Source organism: Ambystoma mexicanum, chromosome 5p, assembly GCF_040938575.1.
Source record: "Ambystoma mexicanum isolate Mex_15411 chromosome 5p, UKY_AmexF1_1, whole genome shotgun sequence".
Classification (NCBI taxonomy): Eukaryota; Metazoa; Chordata; class Amphibia; order Caudata; family Ambystomatidae; genus Ambystoma; species Ambystoma mexicanum.
Genome location: NC_090930.1, coordinates 580,241,894 through 580,257,330, shown reverse-complemented (window position 1 = coordinate 580,257,330; position 15,437 = coordinate 580,241,894).

Sequence of the window (15,437 nt, the reverse complement as noted above, 5' to 3'; positions counted from 1 at the left end):
CCCACATGACTAAAACACTCCCATGCATGCACCGTCACTGCGTGTGATGGGGAGGCAGATGGCACACATTGATGACACCAAGATTGAAGATGAACACATTTGCTGCATGCTGCCTAGCAGTGGAATCACACATTGGCCAGTGATTGGCAGGTCAAATACACATGCCATCACACAGATGGCATGTACCCTAGCCATGAAGTGAAGAGGGAGAGGAGGTCACCAATTGTTCATTCAGTCCAGTTTGCTCATATAATTGATTATTTTCATTGTAATGGTTCAAATGTTTAACCTGCAGCTGCCAGTCAAAAATGGTCCTATAGCACAGGGACATGTCTAAACTAATCATGTCCAGGAAACTGAGCCAGTCCACTGTACCATAGCCATCTCAGACATGTGACAATAGGAGTGAGAAATCCCGAGTAAAAGTGGTGGTATGCAAACAATCTGCCTGAATAAATAGAGGTAAATAAGCAACAGTGCTGTGGCAAGATGACACGCCAAGGGGAACTGGTGTGGTGTTGGGCTGGATGTCTAATGTTGACAGAAGGGATGCTGCTATACCCAAATGCTGATGCGCAGAATGTATAGGAAGAGGCACATGGGTGAGCCGAACCACTCAGGCACACACACCCTCCCCTGGCACCCAAACAGAAGCCCTCTCACACACACCATGCACATGGATGACACACACATGCATGTGCACTCACCGCACAATGCCTCGTAATCTGCCAGTTCTCCCACGCCTTGGATCTGTTCCTCCGTGACGTAAGTCCCAGCAACCTGCTCATGTGGAGTGAGTTCTATGTCATCTGCTGGAGACCCACCTCCAGTCACTAGAGTTGCGGCATGACTTGAGGCCAGCTTATTCTTTGCCCTGCGCTTCAGGTCATTCCAGCGCTTGTAGCATTCATTAGCTGTGTGCCTCACGATTCCAAGGGCACTTATGATGTCCGCAATGGTCTGCCAGTGTGCCTGACGTTGTGCAGGTGTGGTCTTGGATCCTGCAACAATCACCATTTTGCGGTCATGTGCGGACACATACTCTACAAGTGCATTCAGTTCGGCCTCATTGAAGCTGGGCTTCCTTGACGGGCCGTACTGTGTAGCCGTGTCTGGGTCATCAGCCTCTACTGGACGAGCACTCTTCCTCTTCCGCTTGGAAGGTGGTGGGGATCCTGAGTGTCCTACGCTGCTCTGGACACTAGGGGCAGGAGCGTGGGATTGCACACTCAGCATGGGAGTTGGTGCAGGCATTAGCTCAAGTGTGATGGTGTCAGGGGGAATGTCAGCATGATGGACTTGGACCAACTCTGTCCTGGATGGGTGTGTGAGAGGTGGGGTGGATGGAGCCGCAGCTGCCCCTGCAGCCTCTCCAGCCTGCCTACGCGGGGCAGCAGATGACCTAGCTGCCCCTGATCCACGTGGCCTGATGACACCAACGTTCACCGGCGCACATGGCCTAGACCTGCTGACCTGGAAGTCAGCCATGGAGTCACCCTGTGCCAGGTCTGGTTCCACAGTGGGCTGGTCCAACAAGGGCTGAGCATGGATGGTGTCAGCCACGGTAACCTCAACCAGGGGGGGGGAGCATGGGTGTCCCTGACTGCTCCTCCACACATGGGGGGCTATGGGCACCCTGCAAGTCACGGCCACGTCCCCTACTGGATCCACCACGGCCACCACTTGGGGCTCGGCCACCTTTGCCACCTTTACGGCTTGGTCGCCTCCCAGCCATGGCACTGATGTTATTGTGCGTATGGGAGTCGATGTGAACTATTGTCCTGGGCAATTGGGGGTCAAAGGGGTTGGGTACCAGATGGTAATCGTACCCTAGTGCTCTTGCAAGGCTGTATGTCACCCCTGGGGAAAGATGACGGGTCACGCAATGCACAGGCACCCCAAAAAAGCGAAGTAAGGTGCACGCAACCCCTCCTAGACCACGTGCGTGGAAAAATAAACCTGCACTACGCTGTGGCACCCAGGAACACAAGAATGAATGTATGCGTGTCACACGCAGCCTAGAATGACCTCTGAAGGGGTACGCGACACACGGGGCAAACACAGATATTAAATACGTGCGCGACTCACCGTCTGCCAGGAACAAAAGCGTTAAAAATATGCACGTGTGCGTGTTGGCAACACCCCCGCCAAAAGAAGAATTGTACGCTGTCTGAGGAGACAGGACAACAGTAAAAGGGAACGCTGTTTGAGGAAACAGGCCCAGGAAAAAGATGAAAAGAGAAAAAGCTGTCAGAGGTAACAGGGAGTACGAACTGGAAACGCTGTGAAGTAAATCGCGTGTGAACCGACAAGAAGTACAGATTTCATCCACTCGCTCTCCACGAAAAGCACGTACAAGGAAATGGCGTTCTACACGTACCTTTTATACACACGTCACAGACGCGCATACGCGATGAGGCCATTTCCACCAATTATGCGCTTAGACACTCGCTCATGTATCTCTTCATTTTTACACACGCCATTCTCTACGCCCATGCGCGTGATGTCACAGCTGTGCATGGTGGCCTTTGGGCCAATGAAATCGCATATGCGAGCACACGTGGTAAAACTGCACGTCCGAGTGTCATCGCGTGTAATCGGAGGGAAGTGAGCGTACACGCAATTGGCCTGAGTATGCGTATTTCTGGGGTGCGCAGGAAGTTCCACACGCGATTGGTGGAAATCCACATGTGCTCTGTCATCACGTGTAATGAGGGAAACACCCGCGCGCCTCACGTCACAGGCGGGCTCACGCGCTAAGGGCCTTTGGTCCAATGAAATCGCATATGCGTGCTGACGTGCATACGCGCTAAGGGCCTTTCCTCGATTTACACGCAGATGTGCTGGATTTTCACGTGCCAAATCACTCCGTATCAAGCTGGCCACGCTTAAGCACACGGAAGACCACGCTCCTGCCCAAAAGGCCGAATTACTGCCCCCCAGAGCCACGAGCAGCCTCCCACGAGCCATCTGCTGCTGCCTGCCTGCCTGCCTGCTGCCACCGTGCCCTGCCATTTGGTGCCTGCACATCAGCCATCTGCAGGGGTCCATTTGCTGTGTCCACCCATGCTGGAACAGAAGACTCCCGACTGGGATACCATTGCTCCACAGCCCAGCACCAGGACCCAGTTGCCCACCCACTCCTGCCTCTGGGGTTGCCATGTCGGGCACTGCAACATCTGGCACCACTGGCAACCCCCGGCCAGAGAGGCAGAGGGGCACCAGCTTCACTGCCACCGAAGTTGGTGTCCTGATTGAGCAAGTCCTGGGGCAGTATGATGCCCTCTTCGGAAGTAAGCGCGCCAACAAGGAAAGACGGACTCGGGTCTGGACGGACATTGTGACTGCCATCAACGCGGAGGGGGTGGCAGTCCGCGACTTCCAACATGTCAAGAAGCGCTGGGATGACTGCAGGTCCAGGACTCTCTTGAAGGCCCGGCGCCTCGTGGAGGGGGGCCAGGGCCGCATGAGTACCATCCAGATGAGGGTCCTGGACCGCATAGGCCCATTGCTCCACGCCCAGATCCTTGAGAGGCAGACCCGTCTGGAGTTGAACGGTAAGTGGCCAAGCATTGCTGTGTGAGACAGGGCATGTCGCAGTGTGCTGGTTGTCTGATACTTGCCTGTATGTGTGACATAGGCCATGTATGCATGTGTGTGTGCAGGGACGTCATGCATGTGAGACCAGTGATGTGTGAACCACACGGTTGGTGCATGTGTTGAAATGCAACATGGGTTGCCCTATGCGGAATGGCCACATGAAAGCATGCCAGTCTCTGTTCCTGGACATGGGTGGGGGTGAGGGATGGGTGCTGATGCCATGTACATGTATGCTGTCCATGTCTGTGTGTCTGACCTGCGTGTCTGTGACTTGTGAATGCCAGGGATGCATGACACATGTCTGTTGCAATGTTCAGGTTCACTGATGCAGCCTAGTCATCCTTGTATCCACTGTGTCTGTGGTGTACGAGGCCAGATGGATGAAACTAGGGTGAAGTGTGTGCATGTGATAGGCATGGCCCATGATGCATGTGAGTTCCAAAACAACAGTGTATGTTTCAAGAATCCCTTGGACATGTATGCTAATGTCCATAGCATGCGCCATGCCTGTTACCGCATGTGTTTTACCTGCACTGAGCCATGTGTTGTGGAGGGACATGATGGAAGTGATCTTTGACAGTGCCACTCATCTGCTATTGCTTCCTGTCTAGGGGACCATTGTACAGTACCCTGATGCTTGTGTTCTATGTCTCCCTCTACACAGCGCCACGTGAAGAAGAGGGCGGAGACGGCTCTGTGGAGCAAAGCGGCGGGGATGCCCCCACAGCTGCAGCGGAAGGGGTGGGTGAGCCCCCACAGGGGATTGCAATGGCGGAAGACGGGGTGGAGCCATCCAGGTTGGTGTTTTCCACAGAGGAGGAGGAGGCCGCTACTGAGGCGCACATGGGGGTCGGTGGATTCCATCAGCCTGGATGCCGTTGTGCTGGCACAGGCAGTTGCGTCAGAGGCAGCGGAAGGCTCGACTTGGGAGGCATCATGGCTCGGGGCCATCAACATCAGGGGTGCAGGCATCGCCGGAGGGCAGGAGAACCCTGGAATGGGAGTGGCTTCCGTGTGGGAGCGGTTGGGCCAGCAGATAGGTGCGGAGTGGCAGCGGGCAGAGGAGGAACGGCTCACAATGGTCAGGGCGGAGAACTCCATGCAGAGGGCACTGAGGTGGGCTGAGTGCCTCGAGGGTCTTCACAGGGAGTTGGAGCTGGACACTGCTTTATCCCTGCGAGACCTCTGGGCCAGGGAACATGCCCGACTCCAAGCCATTGAACAGGAGTTCGATGATGCCCTGGCCCATGACAACATCCAGTGAGCCGTTGGACTAGCCCGCTGCCCATGTAAATAGTTATGTTGTTAGGGTTAGGTTTCCTTTGTTTTTGCATTTTCTTTGGACCTTTAGGACAATGGGCCACATTTTTGTATATAGTTATTTTTTATTAGGTAGTGTTGTTAGATAGGTTTCATTTCTTTTGTTGGGATCATGGACCCTGGCTTGTTCACCTATACATAGGTCACTGTTGGATTTTCTTTTCATTTTACAATTTACACATGGAGCAATGGCTTTCAATTATAATTTTCCATTGGATTTTCTTTTGTGGACTGTGACTTTGGACACCATTGCTTCTGATTCTGATTTTTGGTTTTGAATTTTTTCACGGACATGCTTCTTTTTACTTTTTTTACATTCCCATTTCTGTTGTTTTATTTTTGATTCAATTCATGTTTCCTTTAATACATATCTTTTGATCAAACTTCAATGTGTAGTATCATCTCATTGGTTTCATGCATATCATGATATGGGTTTTGAGATTAACTGACACCCATTGGGTGTATGTGAGGGACATGTGTTCGTTTCCAAACTTGCAATTGCTGTTCTATCATTTTATTGCCATTTCTAAGTGGGTGGAAGCAATACTCGGGTGGGTGTTTTGCATTTGGAGGCTCACCATAGGGACCAGGGATCTAGATTGTGATGACATGTTGGCTGGGGAACATGAGTTGGACATGAGTGGGGGCCTGCTGGCAGTTGCCCCACAGTGCTGGGGGGTGGGGGTGCAGGGGAACATGAGTTGGACATGAGTGGGGGCCTGCTGGCAGGTGCCCCACAGTGCTGGGGGGTGGGGGTGAAGGGGAACATGAGTTGGACATGAGTGGGGGCCTGCTGGCAGGTACCCCACAGTGCTGGGGGGTAGGGGTGCAGGGGAACATGAGTTGGACATGAGTGGGGGCCTGCTGGAGGGTGCCCCTGACTGGTGGGGGATGGGGGTGCAGGGAGACTGGAGTGGGAGCCTGGTGGAGGCTGCCCCTGCACTGCTGGGGGGTGGGGGTAATAGGGGACATGAGTGGGGGCCTGGTGGAGGCTGCCCCTGGTGGCCGGGGGGTGGAGGTGATGGGAGACATGAGTGGGGGCCTGGTGGAGGCTGCCCCTGGTGGCTGGAGGGTGGGGGTGATGGGAGACATGAATGGAGGACTGGTGGAGGCTGCCCCTGCACTGCTGGGAGGTGGGAGTAATAGGGGACATGAGTGGGGGCCTGGTGGAGGCTTCCCCTGCACTGCTGGGGGGTGGGGGTGGTGGGAGGCATGAGTGGGGGCCTGGTGGAGGCTGCCCCTGCACTGCTGGGGGTGGGGGTGGTGGGAGACATGAGTGGGGGCCTGGTGGAGGCTGCCCCTGCACTGCTGGGGGGTGGGGGTGGTGGGAGACATGAGTGGGGGACTGATGGAGGCTGCCCCTGGTGGCTGGGGGGTGGGGGTGGTGGGAGGCATGAGTGGGGGCCTGGTGGGAGGCATGAGTGGGGGCCTGGTGGAGGCTGCCCCTGCACTACTGGGGGTGGGGGTGTTGGGAGACATGAGTGGGGGCCTGGTGGAGGCTGCCCCTGCACTGCTGGGGGGTGGGGCGCAGGGAGACATGAGTGGGGGCCTGGTGGAGGCTGCCCCTGCACTGCTGGGGGGTGGGGGTAATAGGGGACATGAGTGGGGGCCCGGTGGAGGCTGCCCCTGGTGGCTGGGGGTGGTGGTAGACATGGGTGGGGGCCTGGTGGAGGCTGCCCCTGCACTGCTGTGGGGTGGGGCGCAGGGAGACATGAGTGGGGGCCTGGTGGAGGCTGCCCCTGCACTGCTGGGGGGTGGGGGTAATAGGGGACATGAGTGGGGGCCTGGTGGAGGCTGCCCCTGGTGGCTGGGGGGTGGGGGAGATGGGAGACATGAGTGGGGGCCTGGTGGAGGCTGCCCCTGCTCTGCTGGGGGGTGGGGGTGGTGGGAGACATGAGTTGGGGCCTGGTGGAGGCTGCCCATGCACTGCTGGGGGGTGGGGGTAATAGGGGACATGAGTGGGGGCCTGGTGGAGGCTGTCCCTGCACTGCTGGGGGGTGGGGGTGGTGGGAGACATGATTGGGGGCCTGGTGGAGGCTGCCCCTGGTGGCTGGGGGCTGGGGGTGGTGGGAGACATGAGTGGGGGCCTGGTGGAGGCTGCACCTGCACTGCTGGGGGGTGGGGGTGGTGGGAGACATGAGTGGGGGCCTGGTGGAGGCTGCCCCTGCACTGCTGGGGGGTGGGGGTGAAGGGGAACATGAGTTGGACATGAGTGGGGGCCTGCTGGCAGGTGCCCCACAGTGCTGGGGGGTAGGGGTGCAGGGGAACATGAGTTGGACATGAGTGGGGGCCTGCTGGCAAGTGCCCCACAGTTCTGGGGGGTGGGGGTGCAGGGGGGACATGAGTGGGGGCCTGGTGGAGGCTTCCCCTGCACTGCTGGGGGGTGGGGGTGGTGGGAGGCATGAGTGGGGGCCTGGTGGAGGCTGCCCCTGCACTGCTGGGGGTGGGGGTGGTGGGAGACATGAGTGGGGGCCTGGTGGAGGCTGCCCCTGCACTGCTGGGGGGTGGGGGTGGTGGGAGACATGAGTGGGGGACTGATGGAGACTGCCCCTGGTGGCTGGGGGGTGGGGGTGGTGGGAGGCATGAGTGGGGGCCTGGTGGAGGCTGCCCCTGCACTGCTGGGGGTGGGGGTGTTGGGAGACATGAGTGGGGGCCTGGTGGAGGCTGCCCCTGCACTGCTGGGGGGTGGGGGTGGTGGGAGACATGAGTGGGGGCCTGGTGGAGGCTGCCCCTGCACTGCTGGGGGGTGGGGCGCAGGGAGACATGAGTGGGGGCCTGGTGGAGGCTGCCCCTGCACTGCTGGGGGGTGGGGGTAATAGGGGACATGAGTGGGGGCCCGGTGGAGGCTGCCCCTGGTGGCTGGGGGTGGTGGTAGACATGGGTGGGGGTCTGGTGGAGGCTGCCCCTGCACTGCTGTGGGGTGGGGTGCAGGGAGACATGAGTGGGGGCCTGGTGGAGGCTGCCCCTGCACTGCTGGGGGATGGGGGTAATAGGGGACATGAGTGGGGGCCTGGTGGAGGCTGCCCCTGGTGGCTGGTGGGTGGGGGTGATGGGAGACATGCGTGGGGGCCTGGTGGAGGCTGCCCCTGCACTGCTGGGGGGTGGGGGGGTGGGGGACATGAGTGGGGGCCTGGTGTGGTGGAGGCTTCCCCTGCACTGCTGGGGGGTGGGGGTGGTGGGAGGCATGAGTGGGGCGTGGTGGAGGCTGCCCCTGCACTGCTGGGGGTGGGGGTGGTGGGAGACATGAGTGGGGGCCTGGTGGAGGCTGCCCCTGCACTGCTGGGGGGTGGGGGTGGTGGGAGACATGAGTGGGGGACTGATGGAGGCTGCCCCTGCACTGGTGGGGGTGGGGGTGGTGGGAGACATGAGTGGTGGCCTGGCGGAGGCTGCCCCTGCACTGCTGGGGGGTGGGGGTAATAGGGGACATGAGTGGGTGCCTGGTGGAGGCTGGCCCTGGTGGCTGGGGGGTGGGGGTGATGGGAGACATGAGTGGGTGCCTGGTGGAGGCTACCCCTGGTGGCTGGGGGGTGGGGGTGGTGGGAGACATGAGTTGGACATGAGTGGGGGCCTGGTGGAGGCTGCCCCTGCACTGCTGGGGGGTGGCTGTAATAGGGGACATGAGTGGGGCCTGGTGGAGGCTACCCCTGCACTGCTGGGGGGTGGGGGTGGTGGGAGACATGAGTGGGTGCCTGGTGGAGGCTACCCCTTGTGGCTGGGGGGTGGGGGTGGTGGGAGACATGAGTTGGACATGAGTGGGGGCCTGGTGGAGGCTGCCCCTGCACTGCTGGGGGGTGGGGGTAATAGGGGACATGAGTGGGGGCCTGGTGGAGGCTGCCCCTGGTGGCTGGGGGGTAGGGGTGATGGGAGACATGAGTGGGGTCCTGGTGGAGGCTGCCCCTGCACTGTTGGGGGGTGGGGGTGGTGGTAGACATGGGTGGGGGCCTGGTGGAGGCTGCCCCTGGTGTGGTGGCTGGGGGGTGGTGGTGGTGGGAGACATGAGTTGGACATGAGTGGGGGCCTGGTGGAGGCTTCCCCTGCACTGCTGGGGTGTGGGGGTAATAGGGGACATGAGTGGGGGCCTGGTGGAGGCCCCCCTGCTGGCTGTGGGGTGGGGGTGATGGGAGACATGAGTGGGGGCCTGGTGGAGGCTGCCCCTGCACTGCTGGGGGGTGGGGGGGGTGGTAGACATGGGTGGGGGCCTGGTGGAGGCTGCCCCTGCACTGCTGGGGGGTGGGGGTGCTGGGAGACATGTGTGGGGGCCTAGTGGAGGGTGCCCCTGACTGCTGGGGGGTGGGGGTGCTGGGAGACAGTAGTGGGGGCCTGGTGGAGGGTGCCCCTGACAGCTGGGGGGTGGGGGTGCTGGGAGACATGCATTGTTGATCAGTAGTGAAAGGTGACATGTGGGTTGGCTGGGGGGCATGCCCATGGTGGATGGGCTGCCTGCGGGACATGAGCAGGGGTGCAGGGTAGCCCCCCGTGGTGTGGCCTGCCTGCAGGGGCCGTGGAGGTTGTAGAGCGAACACCTGGGAGGACCCACACGGCCAATTCACGTGTAGTACTCCCCAGAACCCCTGAAATACACGTACCCTGCTGAAATCGCGTGTGTGACTTCCCGCGCACCCCTGAAATACACGTACCCTGCTGAAATTGCGTGTGGAACTTCCTGCGCACCCCTGAAAAACACGTACCCTGCTGAAATTGCGTGTGGAACTTCCCGCGCACCTCTGGAATACACGTACCCTGCTCGCACGGGGCCAATCGCCTGTGGAACTTCCCGCGCACCCCTGAAATACACATACCCTGCTCACACGGGGCCAATCGCGTGTGGAACTTCCCGCGCACCCCTGAAATACACATACCCTGCTGAAATCACGTGTGGAACTTCCCGCGCACCCCTGAAATACACGTACCCTGCTGAAATCGCGTGTGGAACTTCCCGCGCACCCCTGGAATACACGTACCCTGCTCGCACGGGGCCAATCGCGTGCGGAACTTCCCGCGCACCCCTGAAATACACGTACCCTGCTCGCACGGGACCAATCGCATGTGGAACTTCCCGCGCACCCCTGAAATACACGCACCCTGATGGAATCGCGTGTGGAACTTCCCGCGCACCACTGAAATACACGTACCCTGCTGAAATCGCGTGTGGAACTTCCCGCGCACCACTGAAATACACGTACCCTGCTGAAATCACGTGTGGAACGTCCCACGCACCCCTGAAATACACGTACCCTGCTCACACAGGGCCAATTGCGTGTGGAACTTCCCTAGCACCCCTGAAATACACGTACCCTGCTGAAATCACGTGTGGAACTTCCCGCGCACCCCTGGAATACATGTACCCTGCTCGCACGGGGCCAATCGCGTGTGGAACTTCCCGCGCACCCCTGAAATACACGTACCCTGCTCGCACAGGGCCAATCGTGTGTGGAACTTCCCGCGCACCCCTGAAATACACGTACCCTGCTGAAATCGCGTGTGGAACTTCCTGCGCACCCCTGAAATACACGTACCCTGCTGATTTTGCGTGTGATACTTCCCGCGCACCCCTGATGCACACGTACACAGGACAATCACGTGTGGAACTTCCCGCGAACCACTGAAATACACGTTCCCCGCTTGGCGTTTGCTGTTTGCCAGCCCTGTGAACTGGTCCAGGGTTAGCGCAGCCCTTTGCGATTATGTGGGATTTTGAAGGCTTTTCCTTGCGCGAGGGCGTTCTTGGGGGCGTAACTGGGGCTGCTGCAGGGTCGCTGCGCCATGCTGCGCCACGGCTGGTTTTGGATGCGAAAATCCATGAATACGCTGTGTGCGGAAATCGATTTTAGCGCACGCGGCTGGCGCAGACATTCGCACGGGCACGCTGTGCGCCAGTCGCGTGCACCACTTTTGTGCGAATTTCTATGAATTACCCTGTATGTCTAACTGAAGACATGAAGTTGTTCACTTCACCTGTTTCTGTAACTTGTCTAGAGAAACCAAAGCAGCATTTGGTGTAGTATTTCCCTTTGTTTTTGTATTTGCGACGACGATATTTGCCACATTTGTGTCTTGGAAATTGTAGAATTTGTGCATGAACATAACTATTTGTTGTTTGTAATGGAATTTCACAAGTGACATATTTTTCGGTAAACTGTAACACAGTGGCATCATCGTCTTGATCTGAGTGACTCTCAGACATGAGACATACCATTCCCCGTGTTATGTTATATTATGTTATGTTATGTTGACTTATAATACACACCACTACCATTTACATGGTCTCCAGGCACTCATGTGGCTCTGTAAGAAAGCGGGTGGTAGGGTACTATAGTGAGCTAAAAAGGGAAAGGATAGAGGTTATGCTCTTCTCTGGGTACTTGTGTGCACTGGGGTTATTGTCTCTGCAGTGGCAATGTTCAGTGTTTAGGTGGTTTGTTGTTTGGAACAGTTTGTTCTTGTTTTGGGTGTGTGGTTTGTGAGTTTGTGTGCAGGTAGGCTAGCCTATGTGGGCCTGTGTGGTACCTGAGAGGTATGCTGGAGAGAAACAAGGAGCAGGGATGATATGATATGATATTCATAACACATCTGTACACAAGGGTTTCTAGTCGCCAGTAGTAGCTAGTAGTGCTTACTTCAATACTTTGGCTACACTCAAAATGCATCTAAATTCAATGCAGCGGCTACCCTCAAAATTCAGCTCAATTCAATATAGTGGGCCTCATTACACGGACGGTGGTAAGGGTTTACCGGTACCGGCATTTTACCGGTACCGGTAAAACCTTACCGCCTTACTACGAGGTCCCTTGCGGGCTGGAGAATTTAACGCCTGCTTTTTGCAGGCGTTAAAAACCAACCCACAAAGGGAGCAGGGAGCTAATTACCGTACCGCAATTTGCGGTGCCGTAATTAGCACCTTCCCCATTCCCATTATGCCCTATGGGGCAAAAATGGGAATGGGGAAGGGCAATGGGGGAAGGGGGAATTACCGCCCCACCAACCTTGGAATAGGGCGGTAATTCCCCTTTCCACCAAGGCGGTGCCGGTATTTTACCGGCTTGGACCAAGGTGCTAATAGCACCTTGGTCCACCGCCGTCTGTGTAATGAGGCCCGGTGACTACTCTCATGAATGCATCTAGAATCAATGCAGTAGATACCCTCAAAATTCAGATACATTCAATACAGTGGCTACTCTAAGAAATTGACCTACATGCAATACAGTTGATACTCTCAGAAATGCATCTAGGTTAAAAATGGTGGCTACCCTCACAGTTCAGCAAAATTCAATACAATGCCTACTCTCAAAATTCAGCAAAATCCTATATAATGTCTACTTTCAAAATGAATATTGATTCATATAATGGCTACTCTCAAAGTTCAGCTAGATTTAATAAAGTGACTATCCCCAAAATTTACCTAAATTCAATACAGTGGCTACTCTAAAAATGCATCTAGATTTAATATGGTGGATACACTCAAAATTCAGATACATTGTATACAATGGCTACTCTCAAAATGCATCTAGATTCAATACAGTGGCTACTCTCAAAGTCCAGCTAAATACAATGATATGATATGATATGATATAATATGATATACCATTTATAAGGCTCCTATACACAAGTGTTTTCAAGGTGCGACGAGGCAAGGGAGGGTGAAAAAAGGGGAAAGACCGAGACAGCAATCTTACTAGGCCAGGAGACATTGAGATTGTGCACGTGCTGGGGAAGGGGGGGGACACTGCAGAGGGGGAGGAGGCAGTGCAGTTCATAGGATAACAGTAAAATAAATAAGACAATAAATAAAAAGTGCAGCCAGCTGGTGGCAAGTGCAAGGGTAAGTGCAGACATCATGTGTCAAGTGCTGGTAGGGGGATGTAGGGATACAGAAACAGTCCCCGAGTGCAAGGGTTGACAGGTAGGGCAGTGCAGGAATGTAACTGCAGGGAGAGGACCTGGGCCCGAGATCAGAGGGTATCCAGGTAACCAGTGCAGTTACAGTTTCGCCCAGGCGATCAGCAGGGGAGAGTAGGAGAGAAAGCAGAAGCAAAGAGGAAGGTCTTGAGGTGCTTCCCAGACCAGAGATGGTTCTCCTCAAGTTTCAGAGAGGCAGGAGGCTGTTCCAGAAGGAGGCCCCAGCAGAAGAAAGAGATCTACCACCAACTTGTCACTTGTAGAAACGACTGACCCTGAGGGAGTTGGAGGCGGATGAGCGAAGAGCTTGAGAAGGATAATGTTTAGGAAGAGAGAGTTCAAGGTAGTGAGGCCCAGTCCCCAGAAGGCCAATATACTGGCTACCGTCACAATTCAGCTAACCTCAATACAGTGCCTACCCTCAAAACTCAGCAAAATTCAATACAGTGGCTACTCTCAGAGTTCCGCTAAATTCAATACAGGTGCTTCTCTCAAAATGCATCTGGTTTCAATACATTAGCTATTCTTAATATGCATTTAATTTAGTTCAAGTCTTAAGGAAACATCACTGGACATGCTACTGAATGGACGTCTCTTGCCTGGAAGTTGCTGCAGACAGCTGTTGAGGCCGGCTGGTTCTCTCAGGTTAACAGGCACAAGCAGGGGATGGTGGTGCCCTAGGGAGGTGCCCTTTGCCTTTGGCAATTAGCTAGGCAAGGGCTGCCCTTGGGCTCTCAGTGAAAAGGAGCTTCTTCAAGGTGCAGCCAATCCGGGTGCATAAGGGTTGGGGGAGGAAGTGGCCAGAAGAGGGGAGCTTCAGAGGGGAAAATAAGGCCAACCAAGTGTGTGAAGCCTGTTGGGGAAATGGCTTCCACAGGGGACTTACCAGCAGAAATGAGATGTGCGCTCCTGGAGGGGAGTCTTTCCTTGGTCACCTGAAATGAAGTAATGATTTCACTACAGCTCCCATAATTCTTAGAGACTGCATTAGCAATTTAATTGGATTCACCTGAAGTGTAAGGCAACACAGCCTCCCAGTACCAATTCAGCATAAGGGATCTAACCCTGTGAATATATTTGCAACATTGGGATCTAACCCAGTGAATTTGACACTTTGGGATGCACCCCATTTATTCTTTTTCTTTTTCAGGTAGTATATTGGCAAGGAATTGGAGTAGGCACCTCAGCCCTCTTTTTTTACATGTAATTTGTGGAGATCTGGACTCCAGAGGCTGCAGCATCTGGGACATTTTTCCCTACAGTGGAGAATCATAGTTATGGTTTTCCCCCTCCCCCTGCTAAGGGTAAGATGTGTGCTCCTGGAGGGGAGTCTTTCCTTGGTCACCTGAAATGAAGTAATGATTTCACTACAGCTCCCATAATTCTTGGAGACTGCATTACCAATTTAATTGGATTCCCCTGAAGTGAAAGGCAACACAGCCTCCCTGAAGAGTGTTGGGACACGAAAGCGCAAGGAGGAGGAGAACAGCAGCCCAAATGCTGCATAAGGGATCCAACCCTGTGAATATTTGAAGGAGGAGAACAGCAGTACCAATCAGCAGAAGGGATCTAACCCAGTGAATTGGACACTTTGGGATTTACCCCATTTATTCTTTTTCTTTTTTCAGGTAGTATATTGGCCAGGAATTGGAGTGCGCACCTCACGCCTCTTTTTTTAAGATCATATCAGCTTGGCTCCTGAGAGAGTCCCGAGTTCTTCGGGTGATAGTATATTGCACAGACAGGAGAATATAAATTAAGATAGGTCGTCACAATTTTACATGAATTGGTTTGGAAAACATTTTACCAAAAGGGTTATGCTAAAATGATCGTCCTTGCCTAATGGAAAACACATGACATTATTGCAATGTATTGTGGTGGCAATGATTCGGGGTGCACGAGGATGACAGCTCCATCATTATACATGACATACGATGTTGGTTATTTATTTCACTTGTCCTGTATTTTTCTTGAACATTGCCCACATGCTAAAACACAAGTGGACAACAAAATGTACTTGCACAATTGAAAAATCTAGAAATTCATGTAAATAAATTAGCCTTTAGCTACAGAAATATATACCAATGATCTATAATAGGCCTCCTCAATCAATATGAAAATATACTAATATTACTGAGACTGACATTCGGATTTTGACCTCTTCTGCATACACATTCTGCCTTTCTCATTGCGCCATTCTCAGGGTGATGTACACAAACTCATGGGAATCTGGGCACATTTCTAAACAATGACTTTAACTTTTGAATTACAGGTCTAGAGAACAAGAAAATAAATAACATCTTACCTACATGCTGTGACACAGATTGCCATATGATTGGTTTTGACCCTTTAAAATTACGTTTGCAGGCATTGCTCATTCATATTTGAATTGATGTTCTTCTATGTGACTATATAGAACATGTTGCATTACCATCTTCGGACAATTAAGATTAGAGCCATGTGATGTATGCATGGCTTAGGAAAATGTAATAATCTCACAAAGGAAAGGAATATAGGCTGTCTGACAATAAATGGCCACATACAGGCTAACGTGATCAGCTCTTCAAAGAGATGTAAAAGTATGTTTCTGCCTTATCTGTCTTGTTATGCACTGAAATGTA